General features: G+C 38.4%; 1 pseudogene; it reads right to left on the reverse strand.

Annotated features, from left to right (window-relative positions):
* LOC18773990 lies at positions 8,512–12,049 on the reverse strand (annotated as a pseudogene).

Raw genomic sequence — 21,984 nt, forward strand, 5'->3', positions numbered from 1 at the left:
GTTCTTCGGAGTTCTTGGTCGCTTTCTATAAATTTCATGCGAAAGGGTAAAACCAGAATCCAAATTTGTATAAAAGGAAAACTGTCCATTTTTGGGTTTTTTTTTTTTTTTTTTTGTTTATAAAAAATTATTTCGTTTTGAGTTTCTTTTTGATACACTAGGGATGGGTATTGTTATAAATTTGTGATAAATATATATATAGTTTGGGCTTATATTACCAATTCTTCTTCAGTGTACAAAACTATGAGAGTCCAAATAAAATTAAATCAAATTCTTAAGCGTCCAAGGATGTTTGATTTTTTTTTTTTTAATTTTGTTGGCCTTTTTGTTATTGTTTTGTTTGCCTTTTGTGGCTTTTGCGGCTGCCTCATGTAGCTTTATTGAGAAAAAAAAAAGGGCATGTACAACCTTCTATGTGTTGTAAATATGATGGAGCCCAACCAATGCCTATAAATAGGCTTCTTCATTCTTGTAATAAACATACAATTAGAGGAGAACAAAACATTCAACAAGAATTCTGTTTCTACTCTCTCTCTCTCCATTCCAATTATCTCTACAATTTCCCATTGATTTATAACACGTTATCAGCACCATTGATTTATAACACGTTATCAGCACGATTATCTCTAAGGGAATTTTGATCAAAACACTCACGCCTTCTTCCAAAACTTTCCGTGAACCAGTAGCCTTTGACTCTCTGTCTGCCTTTCTTCTTCATCTGCATCAAAAACACACTTTGATGTCTATGCCACTGGAGCATGATTACATAGGCTTAACAGAGACTTCTTCAATGGAAAGAAGCTCTGAAAAAGACCAGATCGATCAGGACGCTCTATTGTCCTTGGCTCTCCAGGCACCATTGAATTTTGAATTGGTCTTCTCCCACTGACTGTTGCCTTTGGGAAGGAATAACCTGCGGCCCAGATGATCAACTCCAAGATCTTGAAAAGAGCACCAATTCCTTCACTGTCATTCCTCTTCCCGCCCCAATCTGAGAAAAGGGCCAGGTTGCTATGGATCCACAAGGGCATAACCAACCCCAATCTATGGGGATGGTAGGCAGTGGAGCTCAATTGACATATGGTACTAACCCATATCAGCATAATCAAATCCGGAACAGTCGGAGCTATTCAATCAACTCTCATATAGCAGAATAGCAATTAGCCAACAAATCAAACACTTTTTCACTCACAAATTCAGAGTGCCTCTAATTCCAAATTTCTTCGGCGGCCGAAGGACTAATGTCTTCGACCCATTCTCTCTCGACATCTGGGATCCATTCCAGGACTTACCCTTGATCAGCGGCGGTGGCGAACACGCGGATCAACTGGAAGGAGACGCCGGAGGCGCACGTGTTCATGGCAGACCTTCCGGGGCTGGAGGAGAAGGAGAGACGGTTCCAGATCTTCAAGGACAACCTCAGCTACAAGCTCGGTCTGAACCGGTTCGCCGATCTGTCCAACGACGAGTACAGGTCAACTTTCCTGGGCACCAAGACCCGCTCTCAGAAGAGGAAGCACAAGGCCGCCACGGATGGCAGCAGCATCAGAGTCGACTGGACCAACCTTCCACCCCAACTCTCCTCGTCGTCCTCGTCGCCCTCATCACCTTATGAATCCGATGACCAACTGGAGGGTCAGCTCTGTCAAGGACGACGTTGCAAGAAATCCAAAACGGTGTGTCGTCGAACTTCTTCGACCCGGCGGTGCTCAAGCACGCCCTGTCCAAGGCCCTCGTCCCTCTTGCTGGTCGCTCCTCACTATTCTGCTTCTGATCCTCCATCATTCACACACCCTCAATTGCAAATTGTTTGGTTTTGGGTTTCAGAGAAAACACAGAGCATCAAAGCCTCTCGCTCCCTCTCTGTCAAGGACCACTTGTGTTGCAAGCCCGTCTTGCTTCAGGTTGCCATCACTTGGCAAATTGTTGTTGGAGCCATAACTGGAGTTACACCTTTTGTGGTGGCTAGGACTGAATTCAGCAAAAGAATAATCCTGTGCTTTCAAAGGGCTGAAAAAAAAAAAAAAAAATCGTTGTGAGGGATTGGTATGGGCTTGCGCTTGCTGTAAAATGTCGAGCTGGAATTGCAGAATCCGCTTCTGCCATCCACCTTTGCAGAGCCCATCACCGCCGACATCATCACAATTTGGGTTGAAACCACAGGTAAATATTTTTATTCTTAATTATGGTGGGGCTGTGGATCGTGAGCACAGTGGTCGGGGTCTGAGGCACAACTTGGGTGCTGAGATTATTAGCCACTGACTCAAGGAAAGTGCTGAAACATCTTTTGATGAGAATAGTAAAACCCACCGATAAAGAAAAGCAAACTCAGCAAGGGTACTGACCTTAAAATAGCGATAAGATCTCTGCTCCCTGATCTTCCCTATTATTTCATATTATATTTATCTGCTTTTCTATTACTAACTATTAACAAAAATGGACCCTCGGTAATACTAAACATATTATCAGTGGGAGACCGTTACTAATACTAACAATTTAAATTATGAATTTACTTTACCGCACATTTATTTTATTTACTGTATGGTGTAGGTTTATTACCCATACAACAGTATTTATTTAAAAGGGTGGTGCGGGTTTATCGTCCACGCCTTTACTTTCATTTAAATGTATGGTGCAGAATTAGTGCCCATACAAGCACGTTTAATTTACTGCAAATTTACTTTACCGCACATTTATTTTATTTACTGTATGGTGTAGGTTTATTACCCATACAACAGTATTTATTTAAAAGGGTGGTGCGGGTTTATCGCCCACGCCTTTAATTTTATTTAAATGTATGGAGCAGAATTAGTGCCCATACAAGCACGTTTAATTTACTGGAAATTTACTGTACCGCACATTTATTTTATTTACTGTATGGTGTAAGATTATTACCCATACGACAGTATTTATTTAAAAGGGTGGTGCAGGTTTATCGTCCACGCCTTTACTTTCATTTAAAAGTATGGAGCAGAATTAGTGCCCATACACGCACGTTTAATTTATGAATTTAAATTATCGCACATTTACATTTATTTAAAAGGGTTGTGCGGGTTTATCGTCCACGCCTTTACTTTTATTTAAATGTATGGTGCGGGTTTATCGTCCATACCAGTAATTTATTTACCAGCAATTTATTATATGGATTAAATGTGCTGTATGATGAGTTTTTACAGTATGCAGATCATGACCAGAAGTTCCTTGATCCTCATCATACAATTACATCAGGACTTGAAGATCCTTGATGATGATGTTAACATGTGATCGGACTTGAGGGTCCTTAATCCCTGACATGTAAATAAGGACCTGGGGTTCCTTAATGATGTAACAGTACCGTGTTGGTTCATAATGCTGTACACATGGATGATAACTGTACTGGCAAATGTACTGTACACATGAATAGTGCCGTATACATGAATAGTGATGTATGCATAAATATTTACCATTCTGGGTAAACTATCACCATTCAAAAGAGAACCTGCAGTTCCTTAAACTCATGGATGAGCAATTAAATGAGATGCCAGAAGTTCCTTAAAATATGGACAATTATGTAAGGCTTGAAGTCTAGAAATATGTACAGAAAATTGTAAACATGTCCATACCATGAGAATATGTGATTTTGGCCCGAAGTTCAAAATCTAAGGGGATTGAATGTCCATACCATGAGAATATGTGATTTTGGCCTGAAGTTCAAAATCTAACAGTGTTGAGAACCTGAAGTTCCAACAATTAAATGGACAACCCTTGAGGTATTATTGCAAATTGTGGTACGCCACATATCTCTTTGGCATAAGAGAATGATGAATTGAGGCTCCCCACATATTTTGTTATATCTGGGCCGGAAACTCATGAACCCAAATATATGAGATATTAGCGTGGCTTTTACTCAATTCATATTTCATGCCCATTTTGAAAAGGGCAAATAAATTCTGAGTTTTGTGTTTAGCCCATGCCTAAAGTTCCGGGCTCCCATACGTTTAAATATGAAATTTGGGAGAGTCGATGTGGTTATTTGAACCTATAAGGCACAAGGTTCAAAACCGTCATTTTGAAAAGACGTAAAAACCACAGGTGCGAATTTTAAATGTGCGCAATTATTATAACAGGAAAGGAGCAAGTTGCAACGCAGTTGCTCCAATCAAGTTTTGCGAAGGCCATATCTATAGGAGGAAATATGGCTACAGTTTCCAGGATCCCAATATTACCTCAGATCCCTATATTATCTTTTTCTTTCTCAGATTCCAAAACTTCACGTGGCCTCCATTAAATGTTTGTCGGCACTCTCGGCGTTTTCAATGTTTTATTTTCATCAAAAGCCGATCTTGCTTTACGGATTTCACGGAGCTACTTTTTCAAAAGTACCCCGAGAATCTCGCAATTTTCTTATGGTTAATTTGAAATTCACCGGTTCTACCTATTCATCTTATTTGTGTATAAATGTGTTACTAATGAAATTTTCTTTGCAGAAGACATCCAGTTTTCTCCATAACTAGTGATGCGATATCTACTTGTTTTTCTTATCAGTGAGCACTTAATATGCCCGAGAAGTAAGACTATCTCTGATCATCCATTCAGGAAGCGAGACTATCCCTGATCACGTTTCCGCTGCATTAGGGAACTGTGAAGGCGATCTTATGCTCTAATCTCCGGAAGTCCTTCTAGACTAGGAGATATGAGAGCTTATTGTCTGCTCCCACCAACTTCCTTTCCTGATTGCTTACCTTCTATTTTTGCATTTTCTCTCTTTCTGTAACTCTCTGAGGATTATTTGTTTTTGACAGAGAAAAGAGTTGTGATTTTACTCTTGCAGAATATAACTAGATCATCAAGCGCTACATTTACTGGGCCGATACAAGCTTGAATGATACTTGAGAAAAGTTTCTCACACCTAAGGATATTGCAAGTTGGATACATTGATAATACACTGCCACAGATTAAAGTCCCACAAGAACAGAATATGGGTATAGCAGTGATCAATATGATGCACGCCTGTTGCGTAGCAAATAATATGGATTGAAGTCCCGAAAGGACAATCCTTTAACATGTCAATATTGATATTATGCACGCCTAATGCGTAGCAAATTATATGGGTTAAAGTCCCATAATATGGGTTAATGTCCCAGAAATTAATTGACATGTATGTATTAATCTGTGGCATACCTGCAGCATGACAGATATATGGGTGCACGCCTGTTGCGTAGCAAATGATATGGATTGAAGTCCCGAAAGGACAATCCTTTGACATGTCAATATTGATATTATGCATGCCTAATGCGTAGCAAATTATATGGGTTAAAGTCCCATAATATGGGTTAAAGTCCCAGAAATTAATTGACATGTATGTATTAATCTGTGGCATACCTGCAGCATGACAGATATATGGGTGCACGCCTGTTGCGTAGCAAATGATATGGATTGAAGTCCCGAAAGGACAATCCTTTGACATGTCAATATTGATATTATGCACGCCTAATGCGTAGCAAATTATATGGGTTAAAGTCCCATAATATGGGTTAAAGTCCCAGAAATTAATTGACATGTATGTATTAATCTGTGGCATGTCTGCGGCATGACAGATATATGGGTTCTAAATGTTCCAACTCCCTAAATGGAGATTTTCCACGCCCTATGTAAAATAACGCTCCATTGGAGGTTATAATCCACATTCTCACATAATAAAAGCCCCATGAAGTGGCTTGGGTACCCAAAAGCAAAGAAATGCTTATAATTGATGCATGCGCATGCACATGAGAATGGTGGGATCATGAATTGATGAATGACAATTTTTGATCATGAATTGATGAATGACAATTTTTTGTTTTTGGAGTAGCTACTCAAATCATCAATGGGCTGTGTTGATTGGAACCACGTTCAATTATTAAATGTCGACAATATTATTGGCCAAAATGGAACGAGGTAATTCCATTATAAATGAGAATGAACGTGAAAGAACAAACCCACAATACGAACCCCAAAATTTGTTAATACTGAATTTATACTTGGGTGTTCGGAATAAAAGGGAATATACGTACTTGGTATGACACACTGTTTCTGGCAGAAACAAGGAATGTTGGGTTTTCTCCATATTTACAGATTCAATTGTGCCCCCCCTCCCCTTATTACACAATTACGGAGACCAACATATTATCTTTAAGGGTTATTAAATGCACAGAGCATATCGCCAGAAGCGATTCCCTAAAGATGTATAAATAGCTGGGTTAAAGCTATATAATGTGTCATAAAGTTTAATCCCTTTTAGACAAAATCCGTTGAGAGGATTGACATTGCATAAAGCAAGTCCCTAAAGGACATGTGCTTGAAGCACAAAATTTGTACTCAATATTAATATGCATAAATTACCTCAGTGAGTACATTGATGTGATTGCAACACATTAAAGATTCTGCAGAATTCACAAAATATTTGTCTCGACTTAAGGATCGAGCATTGTGCCAACGAGATTCTTGCTTATACTAAGAAAGTATTGAAGCATTTTTATGAGGATTATCCGTTGGTCCTTAAATGTTTTTCCGGAAGTATACTAGACCAGATAGAGCTCAGCTCCACACTGTACTCTTTTTCCTTCACCCAGGTTTTTATCCCATTGGGTTTTTCCTGGTAAGGTTTTAACGAGGCAGTGTTGCTCAAGGGTTTAGGGTATACTATGAAAATTTTTATGGTCGCTTACTGGACAAAAGCTAGTCCTAAATTTTTCAGGGGGAGATATTCATCAGGGGGAGCATGGTTTTAATAAAGACCTTCATACACTGTACTCTTTTTCCTTCATCCAGGTTTTTATCCCAATGAATTTTTCCTGGTAAGATTTTAACGAGGCAGTGTCGCTCAAGATTGACTCACAGAAGCAGTGTCAACTACGATATTCAGAAAGCTGATCAACAGTATGACTTAAAGATATTTTGCCAAGTATCAGGGGGAGCACACCATCAATAAAGATCTTCAAACACCGTACTCTTTTTCCTTCGTCCGGGTTTTTATCCCACTGGGTTTTTCCTGGCAAGGTTTTAACGAGGCAGTGTCGCACGCGCGTCAATATACTTAGAATTTTATGTTACACATAGTTATGTACTCTTTTTCCCTTCGACCAGTTTTTGTCCCACTGGGTTTTTACTGGTAAGGTTTTTAACGAGACATATTCTATATCATTTGTGGTCTCCAAGGGGGAGTGTTGTAAATATGATGGAGCCCAACCAAATGCCTATAAATAGGCTTCTTCATTCTTGTAATAAACATACAATTAGAGGAGAACAAAACATTCAACAAGAATTCTGTTTCTACTCTCTCTCTCTCTCCATTCCAATTCTCTCTACAATTTCCCATTGATTTATAACACTATGTTATTAATTGCAGCCAGGGTGTGATCAATATATGTATATTTGAATTGCATGTGACAGTGGCGATTCCAAGATTCGAAATTTGTTAGGCAAAATTTACATACTAAACTTGATTGTACAAGTGAATTTCATTAATAAACATAAAAAGATACACATAATCAGAGGGACGTTTTGAGCCTTAATCTCAAATGTATCTCTATGAATAAAAAACTAAAACTAGACGACATGATCATAGATCACACTTAAGATAATTGATATTAAAATCTTGATCATCATCGACTCTTTGATTCTCAACTTGATGCTTAACAATGAAAGATTCGGGAAGATTTTGCCAAGAAGAGAAATAAACATCTCAACAAAAACAATCCAATTAACAACCTAATAAATACCTTAAAAGCGAAAAATGTATATATCAAATAATAAGAAAAGAAGAAATAATAAATGGAGGAGTTGATGAAGGAGGTGATCACTTACCTACATCTGAGATGCTATTGTGGCAGTATACCAAATCAATCAAGCATTGCAATGTTTTAATTTTTTCACGTGGTAATGCGTAATTAGCTTAAAATACTGACACAGTGACATTTCCGTTGTACGAAAGTTTTCTCATAGGTGGGAGGTTTCTCATTTTCTTTAATAGATGATGGAAAGCAGTTAATAATACATAGCCAACCTGAAAGTACAAACACAATTAACATATATAGGAGAAAGAACAAACACACCGAACATAAAAGATCCCATTGCCCAAATGTTAAAAGCTAATTATCCATATACATCTGCCAATTGCTGAAGTGACAGATGCAAACTCGAATATTATTACATGTAAATTAAAACACACGAAAAACATCAACTTGGTATTACTTGATTTTCAAAACAGGCAAATAAGAAGCCAATCTAGATCAGTCTTGGGGTCAAAACAAGGCGAACAAGTTCTTCCCACCAGCAAACTCATGGGTAAAATCTTCAGTCGCTGCATATGCTTCTGCAAAATATATGAAAAGACAAAAGCAATATTGTAATTAACAAACAAAACGTCAATATATGTATGGCTCAGGAATCTGAGTTGGAATGATTAATATGGCTTTACATACATTAACAGAGCACAAGTACAATATTCCAAATCATTAAGTTTAGGAAAGTCACTAAAAGGATAAAAGATACTTACGTATATTTCTTACATCTCTCGTCGACGAGTAGCATCCTTGCATGATCCACACCTCCTTCTTTTATGGACTCCATAAACTCCTCTGAAGCATTATCAAAAGTGTATCGTTGTAGTTTAGTAAGGTGCTCAATACCCTGTGGCAATGTTTCTAACGTCATGCAACTATGAATCTCTAGGAACTCGAAATTTGGCATGGCCCCTTTTTCTATAGTTATCTTATTTAATAATGCGAGATTCCTAACAGAGGCATTATCTTCAAGTTTAGACCCATAGCTTTTTCTATAGTTATCTTATTTAATAATTCGAAATTTGGCATGGCCTCTGAAACATAACTCTTTCCTAACAGAGGCATTATCTTCAAGGGAAAGAGAATGTAGAGAGGGCAATGCTTCAATATGACATAGTAAATCCTATTCAAGTTTAGACCCACTCAGATACAAATTTCTGAGAGAGTGGAGTGAACAAAACCAATGTGGTACCTTTTCCAGTTTTCCGGTCAAGTAAATTCTATCAAGGTAGGGAGGCGGTGAAGACAATGCGTCAACTCGAAGAAATTCCTCTCCATCAGCTACAAATAAAAACAAGCGGGAAAGGACCTTCATCTCTTGAATTAAGGCACATAGGTCCTCCTCGTCTCTTTCTTTCACATTTGTAATGCCAAGGAACGTAAGCTGGGTCATACTTCCAATAAGTCTAATAATGTTTCCTTCTGATTCAATAAATGCCAAAGATTGCAATTTCTTCATCTTACCAATACTTGATGGTATTTTTACCCAAAAACCATCATAGTATGGACCCATAAGTAAATGGCGTAAGCTTAGCAACTTGGAAATCCCTCTTGGAAGTGCCTTTATTTTTGTTGCCATGATGTTCAAGGTCTGAAGATTGCGGAGCTTTCCAATGGATTCTGGAAGCTCTGTAATTGGAGTTCCACACAAATTTAAATATTTTAAATTAAATAAGGATGTTAGATTGTCTGGCAGATAATCAAGTGGGACATCCTCCAAATCTAGAACCTTAACAATTTAAGGTCAAAAGGTAATTTATTTGAGAAAGAAAATGAGGATACGCCAGTGGCAAAGATGAGAAACGAACGAAGCCGTGATATACCTGTGCATGATCCAATTTCTCTATTAGTTGTTTGAATTGACAAACGGAGTGCCCCAGTTTCTTCTACTGTTTCACTCCCATCAAGTACAGCAAGAAACTTTTCTTTTTTTGCTATAGACAGAGCAATCTCCCTCAAAAGATCATGCATCTTACATGCTGGGAGGGATCCATAAAACCTTTCCTGTAGCATGTTACGAAAAATGAGTTCCATAAGATAGCTATTTGCAACTTCTTCTGGCGTGAGCCCTTCGACATGTTCAACAAATCCTTCAGCGATCCACAATCTAATGACCCTATTATTTATGATCACTGTATCTTCGGGGAAAAGGGAACAATATAGAAAGCATTGCTTCAGTCGGTATGGCAAATCATTAAAACTAAACAACAAGATGCTCTTCATAGGTTCTAGCAAAGGATTGTTAGTCAAATGCCAATTTAAGCTGTTGTAGGCTGTGCTCCACTCTGTAAGTGACTTCTTCGAAGACATAAGACCACTCAAGGCTACGATCGCAAGTGGTAGGCCTTCACACTTTTCCACAAGTTCCCGAGCTAATGGCAGAAGTTCAGGTGAACAAGATTTGTTAGGGTAACTTGAGAATGCTTTCATGCTGAAGAGCACCCAAGCATCACTCCTTTCCAGCGGTCGAATCTTGTGAACATGGCTTTCAACTCCAAAAGAAGAGGATGCTATGTCTTCTCTTCGAGTTGTAAGCATGACTCGACTTCCAAGTTGTTTATCTGGAAATGAAAACCTTATTTTGTCCCAAAGATGGACATCCCACACGTCATCCAATACAATTAGGTACCTTTTAGTCTCCAAGTAGTTCACCAACATCTCCAGCAATTCGTTATAACTCATGGCATTCATGGCTGCAGGGACCTCTTCCTTCTTCGCTTTGTGGAATTCTTTGATCAATCTTCTAAATAAGTCTTCAATCACGTAAGACTGGGAAACAGTAATCCACGCATAGCATTCGAAATGTCTCTTTACAATGTCATCTTTGAAGGTCCTTACAACTAGAGTTGTCTTCCCTGATCCTCCCATCCCGACCACGGACACAACAGTTTGGTGCTTCGCTTCATCCATCAGCCATCCCAGTAACATGTTCTTATCGCCTTCAATCCCGACAAGTTCATCCTCCTTCTGATAAAGAGAAGACTCCGCTTGGTTCTGCACCCATCTCCGAATATCCTCAGAAGTACTTTTTCCTTCTACAGCTGCAGCACCACGATATCTCTGATTTCTCTCTGGAATAGCTCGAATCGCCACCGCGATTTTCTGTAACTTGTTGGCTATTTGACGCTTATACCACAGGTGCTTTGGAAAGTGAATGGTTTTGTGGATCCACCTGGAAAATCGACCACCATTTCGCTGCTCGTACACGCGATACATGAACTCATCAATGGTGTTTTCAACATGGGCGGCCCGGAGGGTGTGCAAGTGGTGCCACCGCACAGGGCCTCTGATTTTTGAGGGCCCCCAAATTTAATATATATATATATATATTAATAAATGTTATACATATACTGGGCAAGCAAATTTTTGACACAAAGACATTTCAATTGTGTTGGTTTGCAGGACCTCAACTTCCATTCAAGGCACAACTTCAAAGTCCGCTTGTGTAGATCATAGTTTTAGTTCTTTTTTTGTTTTTGTTTTTTTGTAACAACAATTAATAATCATAATAATTAAAAAGGCAAACACGTTATAATATAAGGGAAGCTTGAAGAGCTTTCTTCGCATGCTTGAGCGCATCTTTCCCCTTTCTTTCTGTAAGTAATAATCATCACCAATATCTCTCCTTGGCTCTCTTTTTTAATCCTTTGACAATTTATTTTTTTCAATTTCAAGGATTTCAACACAAAAAATCGAACAAAAAAATTGATAAATGTCACTCAAAAGCAAATGGTCAAATTTAAATCTGAATTCAAATTCAAGTATGTATCTAAATTATATATACTAAATGACTTCATTATCAATTTTTTTTTTTCCAGATACTTCATTATCATGTTGATTGGTTATATAATGAAAGATGATTTAATTTGTAATTTGCATGCTAATTAATGATGAGTTTTGCTTTAAGAAAAAAAAAGACATTTATTGTATGGCATTACGTAATGGTGTAAGTTTGTATTAGCTTATTTGAAGCTCCAGTTTAAGGTTAGCACAGGGCCCCCAAAATCTCAAGACCGGCTCTGGTTTTCAACATCATTGGCCAAGTCTCGAACGCTTGCGACCCACGCTTTCTCTACTTGTGTGTGTGCCTGCTCTCCACCGTCAGCATCCTCTAAGAAGGATTTCATGAATACCAGCTCCTGCTTAATCTCATCAACTTGATCACGAACACCCGCTATGGAGGCTGCTTCACTCTCTAGAATGGCTACAAATTTGCCAATGAAGAGGTCTGTTGCAGCAGACGCCATGATGGCCTTATTTTGGTATAACCTTAATCAAAAAATCCTATCTGAAATTGATTCTGGGGAGAAATCAATGGTATATGCATTTTCGAAAAAGCATTCTGCCATGGTTGGGCTCAGATGCACTAGAGAGAAAAAGAGAGAGAGATTATCAATTAATAATTAGAAATCGATGTTACGCATGACCATGGCTGGGACAATCGTTGATTAAACAATTGTTGGGAGTTCTCCCATGCACGTGAGGATGTGTACCCCATGTGCTGTGATGGGTAAGTCCACTTTCTAACATATAATAAGTTACCCGAATCGATTACTACACATATAATATTGGTTAAACAGGTAATGCCAACAAAAGAAAAAAACAAATTAACAGCTAACATATGCTCACTAATTATTAATGGGTTTTCAATTGAATGTTTATTAATAATCTTTAGGCTTAATTGCACCGATATTTCTTGAAATTTCGGTCAAATCTCATTTTATTTTCTCAAATTTAAAAGGGAGATTCACTATTATACTCAATATGGGAGCCTAAATTATAAAAATATCCCGTATGAAATGGATTTTAGAAACATACCCAAAGCCCATTTACAACATAACAAAAAAACTTTTAACTTCTTATAAATTACAAAACTGCCATCAATTTCTTAAAACAAGCCCAACTCCAAAATCTCATAAAAATACACAAAACACTTAATAGGGCATCAAAGTAATTTAATAATTAATATTAAATTCAATAAGGCAAATTGTGTTGTAAAGTCAAGGATGGATCCCACAATGGTAGTGCCCACTACCTAATGGATTGAAGGACATCATGATGAAAGCACTATGGGAAGGCATCATTACCCACCTCCAATGGAAGATGCTTGCCTACCACCCACCTCCATTAAGAGATGCTTGCCTATAAATAAAGCTTCCTTCTACTTGTAATATACATACATGAATGTAGAACAAACATTCAATGAGAAGATCAGATTTCTATTCTTTCTCTATACCCCAATTCTCTCTACAATTTCATCTAGATTTATAACACGTTATCAGCACGAATTCGCTTTAACAATACCAGCTGAATTCTCTGATGAAACCCAACCAAACAAACACTTCTCTCTCTGTTTCTTCTTTGTTTTGTGACCCTCCTGGCATATCCGAACAAACTCCGGTGTAGTCCTTGTTTCTTCTTCTCTGCACTCTTCTCAGCCATTTTAACAAGCATCTGGTGTGCATGGCTGTGCATGAAAAAAAAAATAATAATACCGTAACCAAACCAAGACACAACTGTCTGTCTGTCTGTCTGTCTCTGTACAATGGAGCCGTGGCTCGACGACTTAGCCGACGACCTCCAGAGCCTGAGCTTCACCTCCACCACAACTGTGTTGGTAACAGGTAAGCCCGAAGGCTGTTCCCGTCCCTCGTCTCCAAGCTTCCACCACACCCTCTCGCCAACTCCTCGGACCCTCTCTGGTCCGCCATCCACAAAACCCTCTAGCCTTCGCCTTCGCCTTCGCCATCGCCATCACCGTCGTCGACGGCGTCGGCACCAGCCTTGGTCCTGTCCAACTCCGGCAAGCGCATGGACCAGGCGGGGAAAGAAGAAGCTTCCTCTGTGGTTGCCTCTGGTCAAGAACTCTGGCTTCTACTTCCAGGACATATCAGGCTTCGTGGTTAGCCCTCGCTTCGTGTTCGTAGTTGGAAATATAATTGTCATCATTCTCCTTGTCAAGTCCGGCAAGTTTTCAGGTAAAGACTCCAGCACAGGAGCTGATCTTTACGATGAGTTTGTTCACAACAGCGAAAAGAACCATGAAATGGTCATGACCCATTTTCCGATTCCACGACTCGGGCGAGTCGGTGGTCATGAACTCGATCTCATCCCCTGATGATTCCTTGCCCATGAAAACAATAGCCGGGGGCAGTGTAGCAAATACTATCAAAGGGCTGTGTGCTGGGTTCGGAATCTCCTGTGGAATAATTGGTGCTTGAGGGGATGATGAGCAAGGCCAGTTATTTGTAGGTAACATGAGCTCTCATGCTGTGAGCCTCTCAAGATTGAGGATGAATAAGGGACCCACAGCTCAGCAGAGATGCCCATGGAAATGATAACTTAGATCTAATGGCGGGCCACGCGATAAAAACAGGTTGGCTGGACAGCACATGTTGTCGAGTGCGCATGATTACAGCCCCACCCACGTATTCTGCTGCACATGTAAAACCACCCACCGAAAAAAAAAAATTATTAAAAAATGCTAAAGTGCTGAAGCATCTTTTAATAAAAAACAGCAAAACCCATCGACCCACCGAAAGACTAAGCGATAAGATCTCTGCTCCCTTATCTTCTCTATTATTTCCTATTATATTTACCTGCTTTTCTATTACTAACCATTAACAAAAATGGACCCTTGGTAATACTAAACATATTATCAGTGGGAGACCGTTACTAATACTAACACTTTCCTTATCTTGTTCAGTGGTGGTTTTTAACCCCACATTTATTTTATTTACTGTATGGTGTAGGTTTATTACCCATACAACAGTATTTATTTAAAAGGGTGGTGCGGGTTTATCGTCCACGCCTTTACTTTTATTTAAATGTATGGAGCAGAATTAGTGCCCATACAAGCACAATTTACTTTACCTCACATTTAATTTTATTTAAAGTATGGTGCGGGATTAACGTCCATACAGCAAGCAATTTAATTTATGAATTTAATTTACCGCACATTTACATTTATTTAAAGTGTGGTGCGGGTTTATCGTCCATACCGGTAATTTATTTACCAGCAATTTATTATATGGATTAAATGTGCTGTATGATGAGTTTTTACAGTATGCAGATCAGGACCATAAGTTCCTTGATCCTCATCATACAATTACATCAGGACTTGAAGATCCTTGATGATGATGTTAATATGAGAGCTGGCAGTCTCTCCGGTACTATATTTGTAAACATGTGATCGGACTTGAGGGTCCTTGATCCCTGACATGTAAATAAGGACCTGGGGTTCCTTAATGATGTAACAGTACCGTATTGGTTCATAATGCCGTACACATGGATGATAACTGTACTGGCAAATGTACTGTATACATGAATAGTGCCGTATACATGAATAGTGATGTATGCATAAATATTTACCATTTTGGGTAAACTATCACCATTCAAAAGGGAACCTGCAGTTCCTTAAACTCATGGATAAGCAATTAAATGAGATGCTAGAAGTTCCTCAAAATATGGACAATTATGTAAGGACTTGAAGTCCAGAAATATGTACAGAAAATTGTAAAAATGTCCATACCATGAGAATATGTGATTTTGGCCCGAAGTTCAAAATCTAAGGGGATTGAATGTCCATACCATGAGAATATGTGATTTTGGCCAAAAGTTCAAAATCTAACAGTGTTGAGAACCTGAAGTTCCAACAATTAAATGGACAACCCTTGAGGTATTATTGCAAATTGTGGTACGCCACATATCTCTTTGGCATAAGAGAATGATGAATTGAGGCTCCCCACATATTTTGTTATATATGGGCCGGAAGCTCATGAACCCAAATATATGAGATATTAGCGTGACTTTTACTCAATTCATATTTCATGTCCATTTTGAAAATGGCAAATAAATTCTGAGTTTATGTTTAGCCCAGGCCAAAAGTTCCGGGCTCCCATACGTTGAAATATGAAATTTGGGAGAGTCGATGTGGTTATTTGAACCTATAAGGCACAAGGTTCCAAACCGTCATTTTGAAAAGACGTAAAAACCACAGGTGCAAATTTTAAGAATGTGCGCAATTATTATAACAGGAAAGGAGCAAGTTGAAACGCAGTTGCTCCAATCAAGTTTTGCAAAGGCCATATCTATAGGAGGAAATATGGCTACAGTTTGCAGGATCCCAATATTATCTCAGATCCCCATATTATCTTTTTCTTTCCCAGATTCCAAAACTTCACGTGGCCTCCATTAAATGTTTGTCGACACTTTCGGCGTTTTCAAAGTATTATTTTCATCAAAAGCCGATCTTGCTTTGCGGATTTCACGGAACTACTTTTTCAAAAGTATCCCGAGAATCTCGTAATTTTCCTATGGTTAATTTGAAATTCACCGGTTCTACCTATTCATTGTATTTGTGTATAAATGTGTTACTAACGAAATTTTCTTTGCAGAAGACATCCAGTTTTCTCCATACCTAGTGATGCGATATCTACTTGTTTTTCTTATCAGTGAGCACTTAATATGCCCGAGAAGCAAGACTATCTCTGATCATCCATTCAGGAAGCGAGACTATCCCTGATCACGTTTCCGCTACATCAGGAAACTGTGAAGGCGATCTTATGCTCTAATCTCCGGAAGTCCTTCTAGACTAGGAGATATGAGAGCTTATTGTCTGCTCCCACCAGCTTCCTTCCCTGATTGCTTACCTTCTCTTTTTGCATTTTCTTCTCTTTCTGTAACTCTCTGAGGATTATTTGTTTTTGACAGAGAAAAGAGTTGTGATTTTACTATTGCAGGATATAACTAGATCATCAAGCGCAACATTTACTGGGCCGATACAAGCTTGACTGATACTTGAGAAAAGTTTCTCCCACCTAAGGATGTAAGCAATACTTGTGTTATTTTTTGCTTATATACTTATTTGATATTTTATCTTGAAAGGTAACCAAATGGGAAGATAAGTCCGTTCCAAAAGAATGGCTTGTATGTATCCATGAATTATTAATGCAAATTTTACAGATTGCAAGTTGGATACATTGATAATACACTGCACAAATTAATGTACCAGAAGAACATAATATGGGTATAGCAGTGATCAATATGGGTGCACGCCTGTTGCGTAGCAAATGATATGGATTGAAGTCCCGAAAAGACAATCCTTTGACATGTCAATATTGATATTATGCACGCCTAATGCTAGCAAATTATATGGGTTAAAGTCCCATAATATGGGTTAAAGTCCCAGAAATTAATTGACATGTATGTATTAATCTGTGGCATGCCTGCAGCATGACAGATATATGGGTGCACGCATGTTGCGTAGCAAATGATATGGATTGAAGTCCCGAAAGGACAATCCTTTGACATGTCAATATTGATATTATGCACGCCTAATGCGTAGCAAATTATATGGGTTAAAGTCCCATAAATTAATTGACATGTATGTATTAATCTGTGGCATACCTGCAGCATGACAGATATATGGGTTCTAAATGTTCAAACTCTCTAAATAGAGATTATCCACGCCCTACTGTAAAATAACGCTCCATTGGAGGTTATAATCCACATTCTCACATAATAAAAGCCCCATGAAGTGGCTTGGGTACCCAAAAGTAAAGGAATGCTTATAATTGATGCATGCGCATGCACATGAGAATTGTGAGATTATGAATTGATGAATGACAATTTTTGGTTTTGGAGTAGCTACTCAAATCATCAATGGGCTGTGTTGATTGGAACCACGTTCAATTATTAAATGTCGACAATATCATTGGCCAAAATGGAACGAGGTAATTCCATTATAGATGAGAATGAACGTGAAAGAACAAACCCACAGTACGAACCCCAAAATATGTTAATACTGAAATTTATACTTGGGTGTTCGGAATAAAAGGGAATATACCTACTTTGTATGATACACTGTTTCTAGCAGAAACAAGGAATGTTGGGTTTTCTCCATATTTACAGATTCAATTGTGCCCCCCCCTTATTACACAATTACGGAGACCAACATATTATCTTTAAGGGTTATTAAATGCACGGAGCATATCGCCAGAAGCGATTCCCTAAAGATGTATAAATAGCTGGGTTAAAGCTATATAATGTGTCATAAAGCTTAATCCCTTTTAGACAAAATCCGTTGAGAGGATTGATATTGCATAAAGCAAGTCCCTAAAGGACATGTGCTTGAAGTACAAAATTTGTACTCAATATTAATATGCATAAATTACCTCAGTGAGTACATTGATTATAATGTGATTGCAACACATTAAAGCTTCTGCAGAATTCATGAAATATTTGTCTCGATCGAGCATTATACCAACGAGATTCTTGCTTATACTAAGAGAGTCTTATCCGTTGGTCCTTAAATGTTTTTCCGGAAGTATACTAGACCAGATAGAGCTCAGCTCCACACTGTACTCTTTTTCCTTCATCCAGGTTTTTATCCCATTGGGTTTTTCCTGGTAAGGTTTTAACGAGGCAGTGTCGCTCAAGGGTTTAGGATATACTATGAAAATTTTTATGGTCGCTTACTGGACAAAAGCTAGTCCTAAATTTTTCAGGGGGAGATATTCATCAGGGGGAGCATGGTTTTAATAAAGACCTTCATACATTGTACTCTTTTTCCTTCATCCAGATTTTTTTTATCCCACTGGGTTTTTCCTGGTAAGGTTTTAACGAGGCAGTGTCGCTCAAGATTGACTCACAGAAGCAGTGTCAACTACGATATTCAGAAAGGTGATCAACAGTATGACTTAAAGATATTTTGCCAAGCATCAGGGGGAGCGTGCTATCAATAAAGATCTTCAAACACTGTACTCTTTTTCCTTCGTCCAGGTTTTTATCCCACTGGGTTTTTCCTGGCAAGGTTTTAAAGAGGCAGTGTCGCACGCGCGTCAATATACACAGAATTTTATGTTACACATAATTATGTACTCTTTTTCCCTTTGACCAGTTTTTGTCCCACTGGGTTTTTACTGGCAAGGTTTTTAACGAGGCATATTCCATACTATTTGTGGTCTTCAAGGGGGAGTGTTGTAAAGTCAAGGATGGATCCCACAATGGTAGTGCCCACTACCTAATGGATTGAAGGACATCATGATGAAAGCACTATGGGAAGGCATCATTACCCACCTCCAATGGAAGATGCTTGCCTACCACCCACCTCCATTAGGATATGCTTGCCTATAAATAAAGCTTCCTTCTACTTGTAATATACATACATGAATGTAGAACAAACATTCAATGAGAAGATCAGATTTCTATTCTTTCTCTATACCCCAATTCTCTCTACAATTTCATCTAGATTTATAACAAATTGTTATTTTTTGGATTTTTTATGGGTTTGTTTATAGAAATTCAATTGTGTAGGGTTTATTTATAATATTAGTATTAGAAATGGGTATATCACTAAATATCTCAACTTAAAATGATCCATTTTAATCCCTTAACTGAGATTTGATTACCCACTTTGCCTCCCGCCGTCAACTCCATCCAAAATTGTATTAACTTTAATGATGTGGTATGGGTGTTTTTGTAATTCTGTACATGTGGATCATTACTCACCAATTAAGTAAGTGACATGGCAAGTGGAGCCCATCTCCACATAAATTAAAATATTTAAAAATATTTAAAAAAAAAAAAATCATAAAATCATAAAAATTATCTTTAAAAAAAAAGGGAGACTTTGGAAAAGCCCAAAGGAGAGAGAAAATTTTTAAAAGAAGCCAAAATGGACAAAATTGCCCTTATTTATTTTTTGATTTCCTAAGGAATCCTTTACATTTGCATGTCTTTTGTTTGAAAGTTGAGAGGTTTTTCTGTCTTTTTTTAAAAAGCTTTGGCTTTTTCCAAAAGTGAAAGTTTTTTTATGGGTAAAACCTAAATTTACTAAAAAAAAAAGAACTAAATATTCTAATAATTAAAAACACTACCCAGCAGCTCCAATCCCTCCCACCCAGATCCCACCCGAAAAATCCTTATTGCCGCCCAAAAAATCCTTCACGAATGGCTCCACAATCACCGTCGGATTCGCCATCACCACCACCTTCCTCTTGAACTTGTCATGGAATTTGAGGCCGAGAAGGAGATGAAGATGAGGATTTGGATGACAAGGGCTTCGGAGAAGAGGAAGTAGGCGATGATGACGAGGGCGAGGGAGAGGAGGACGAGGTTGCCGGCTTCAATGGCGACGAGCATGAAGTAAGGGAAAGAGTTCAGGGAGATGAGGAGCGTGTCGCCGAGGTCGGCAGCGATCGACTCGTACGATGCCGTTTCGCTCGCCCGTTTCGCTCGCGTTGCAGGACGTGATCGACGGGAGGGTCTTGATTTAGTTCGTTCTCTTTGAGGATTTTTGTGCGCTTCTTAATTTCAAAAGACAAAAACCAAAATACATTTTTGTAACCATTTCAATTTTTACTGCAACTTATTTGAAGAATATAGAAATGCATTAAACAATAAATAAACAAACAGTTCCTAATTGATTGATTAACGAGTTGCTTATCTTGCATTGTTGAATTTGGTGAATACCAAGTTGGATCTCAGATTGCAAAGCCGCCGCCACCGTGGCTATGGAACTAGGAGAAAGTTAGTGAGATTTTGAGGGGTTGGCTTGATTCCGAAACAGAAACTGATGGAGAGAGAGAATGATGGAGAGAGTTGGAGAGAAGGAGAGGTCGGGATGGGGATGGGGATGGGGATGGGGATGGGGATGGGACGGCTGGGGATGAGCTCAGGGAAGGCTGCAATGGGGTGGGGGTGTACGATGCTCTGGATTTGTTTGTTTTTTAATTTTATTTTGTTTATATGTAGTTTTTAAATGTGGTTTTTTATGTTTTTATTTTTATTTTTAATTATTATAATATTTAATTATGTTTTTATCTATGTGGAGATAGGCTCCACTTGCCACGTCACCCACTTAATTGGTGAGTAATGATCCACATATACGAAATTACAAAAACACCACTGCCACGTCATCAAAGTTAACAGAGTTTTGAATAGAGTTGACAACAGGGAGAAATTATAGAGTGATACTGTATCACCACATCAGCTGGTGATACTCCCATTCAAAATCTGCCACATGTATTTTTTTAAAAAAATTAAAATATATTTTACAACTCAACTTTGGCTTACAACTTTACCCTTCAACTTTAATGACCCTAACCCTTCCCCACTCCGGCTTCCCTGTGCTATGCCCCTGCTATCGACGCTACACAACCCTCTTCCCTTCCCCCTCTCAGCCAACCACCCCGGCCTTCCCTACCCCTCCAATATTCCCACCTCCTCTCTCTTCCTCTCATTTTCGGTTAATAAAAAAAGCCAAAAATCTTAAAAATATGTGTATGTTATAAAATGAACTGGGATATGTGCGAATATTGAGCTGCACGTAAAGTAGATGAGACACAGTATTTAACGAGGTTCGGCTATGCCTACGTCCTCGGAGAGCAGCAGCAGTAACTTTTCACTATATCAAATAATAGGGCTACAACTTTGTGTTTACAATATGTATGACTCACTCAATTTTCTCTCTTGGAGAATTTCTCTCTTGCTCTCTTTCTTCTCAACTCACTCACCCTCATTCTTCCTTCTCTTCCTCTTCTATATGTGTAAACTTCTCTTGATGGAGGTATCTATTTATATGCCTAAGACATTGGTTGTTCACCTCACAATATAATTGGTAGACAACATCATTAATATTCTTCAATCAACAACATCATTAATATTCTTCAATCAACAACATCATTAATATTCTTCAATCAACAACATCATTAATATTCTTCAATCAACAACATCATTAATATTCTTCAATCAATTGGGTAGTGGTTTGGTTTGGTGGGTGTGTGGTTAGGTTTAGTGGATGTTAGTTGGCTATGTGGGCTTCACCTATTCTTCTTTACTTATTCTTCTTTACAACACTCCCCCTTGGAGACCACATGTCCCTAGATTGGTTGCCTCATTAAAACCTTGCTTGGAGAAAAACCCAGTGAGGTAGAAAACTGATGGAAAGAAGAAAAAAAGAGTACAGCAATCTGTATAGCATACTTCTGGATGCTCCCCCTGATTAATATCTCCCCCTGATGTCTTCATGACTATCTTTTGGAGTGAGAATCTTTCGGAGTGAGTGGAGGATATAGCCATTAATAATTCTCGTAGTTGAGTAAGTAAATATATTTCCAGTGAGCTATCTCTATGTAAATCATAGAAATTTTCAGAGTCCGCGTTTCTAACAAAACTTGGG

Source organism: Prunus persica, chromosome G6, assembly GCF_000346465.2.
Source record: "Prunus persica cultivar Lovell chromosome G6, Prunus_persica_NCBIv2, whole genome shotgun sequence".
NCBI lineage: Eukaryota > Viridiplantae > Streptophyta > Magnoliopsida > Rosales > Rosaceae > Prunus > Prunus persica.